Here is a 1,975-nt window from a genome sequence, read left to right as displayed (position 1 = left end):
AACCCCTAATTTTCAGAACCTTCAAATGTCACAGACTCTCTGTTGCAGTTCTGTCTTCTTCCCAGGTGGTTTACTTGTTCAGGTGTCAAAATAGGTCCAGGCTGAATCTTAGTGTCTCACAGATCACATCTGGTTTATAAAAAACATCACCTGCCCTGTGCCCCTGCTCAGCAAAAGTCCAGGGCAGGTCCTAGGTGGCTGCCTTTATGGTGGTTGTTCTGCTCTCTTTATAACTTTTTTTTTTAATTAAAACAACGTTTGTTCTGGAGACCTCAAAGTTGCGATGGCAAGAGTCAGAATCCATTTTACCATTTTTCCCCCTTCCAGGAAGCACGAAGCAAGCTTTCCTTGAGGCTCCATTGGAACCTGGCCTTCTACCCTCAAGATAAAGGAGGTAGGTGTTCCCCCCTCCCCCCTACACACACACACAAGTTTACAACACTCATGTACCCTCCCTTCTTGGGTGTTGGGGGTGGGTGGGACGAATGGCACAGATTTCTCTGAAGAAATCATCTTCGTAAAACTCCTCTCTAAATAACTAAAAATCCTAATCATTTTCTACCTTCCATCTAAGTGAATATCAGTTCCTAGCATTTCCTTTTGATATCAACGTCATGAGCTGACTCCTAACACGCTTTACTACACACTGTCTTTTTTACTTCTGTGTATCTCAACCAACTTTTTCAGTATCACACCATTTACTTTTTCAGGAGCTTGCAGTCAGAAAATCCACTAAATTATATTATTTGGGTTGGAAGAGATTTCCAGAAATGTAGGCCCTCGCTGATCAAAACTGGTCTTGCAGCCATCACTGAATTTGAAAATACAGTTAGGAGTTGGGAGGGTCAATAAACCAATCTTTCAGTTACTCAAAGACTATCTTCCTAGACTAGCGCCTTATAAACATAAGTAGAAAATTAAAAGTTGTTCTTTTCCATAGCTTTTTCACAGTTTAATCAGAATAATTTCAGGAGCTTGCTGGCTTTGGCAACACATACACTAAAACTGGAATGATACAGAGAAGACGGGCATGGTCCCTGCACAAGGAGGATGCATACATTCGTGTAAATTAATTTCAGGAGCTAAATCACATATAAATTTTTACTTATGTTCAAATGGGAAGACTCTCTTCCTGCCATCTTTCTTATTCCCATCTTATTTTCCACAGATGCCGGCAGAGGCTCTCTTTTCTTCTGGTGTTCGGTTTCAGCTTAGGGACTGCTAATTACTGGGGGAAGATTCAGAGCGAGACTGAAACTCAGCGATCTGCTGTCTGTGTTTATCCTTGACAATCCGTCTTCTCCACAGCACCTTCATGCTTAGTAGAAAAGGCAGACTTAATTAGTGTAAGTCACAAATAACACAACAAGTCATTTCCAGACTTTGGTGAGTCTTTAAAAGATTAAATCAAAGAACTAGTTTTGTCTGTAATAACTTAAGCCAGGAAAGACTTTATTATTTATTTTGTGTTTTCCCCTCAATCTAAGCTATCTAAAGTATTGTTAGCAATGGTCCTCACTTACATGTCAGTTAAGTACAGTAACTCAAATGTGTAAGCTGTGTTTGATGCAATAAAATAACTTTGTAACCCAGGAAAGTCTAGACAAATAAAAAGATATCTCCTGGATAAAACTTCCAGGAGTCACACTGGCCCTCTTATCCCTTAATAAAAGAACCCAATATTTAGCTGTGTCCCTTGCCGTTAATGGTGTCCCTGCCTTCTTGCCAGCCAGGTACAAGCTCCAATAATATGTTCTTTTCGAGATGTAGGGAGAAATTCTGTGTGGTAATTGCAAAAAGAACAAACATCTTAAGTGGGAAAATTTATATTCTAATTTGAAAAGAGCTAGCAAATACCTACATAGAAGATTCAAGATGATCTTGGGTACCTTAGAATTCATTGTAGTGTCATTTATGATAGCAAACATTTGATAGCCTAAAAGTCTAGCGGAAAGAGAGATTATTTTTTTTTTTT

General features: G+C 39.2%; 1 non-coding gene across 1 annotated transcript; it reads left to right on the top strand.

The window, feature by feature from the left end:
• Positions 1-975: 975 nt before the first annotated feature.
• On the top strand, positions 976-1,077 carry LOC117795373. The gene has a single exon (XR_004619340.1). It is a non-coding gene; the product is annotated as a U6 spliceosomal RNA (small nuclear RNA).
• The last annotated feature ends 898 nt before the right edge of the window (positions 1,078-1,975 follow it).

Source organism: Ailuropoda melanoleuca, chromosome 12, assembly GCF_002007445.2.
Source record: "Ailuropoda melanoleuca isolate Jingjing chromosome 12, ASM200744v2, whole genome shotgun sequence".
Lineage (NCBI taxonomy): Eukaryota > Metazoa > Chordata > Mammalia > Carnivora > Ursidae > Ailuropoda > Ailuropoda melanoleuca.
This window is presented reverse-complemented; position numbering and strand designations above follow the sequence as displayed.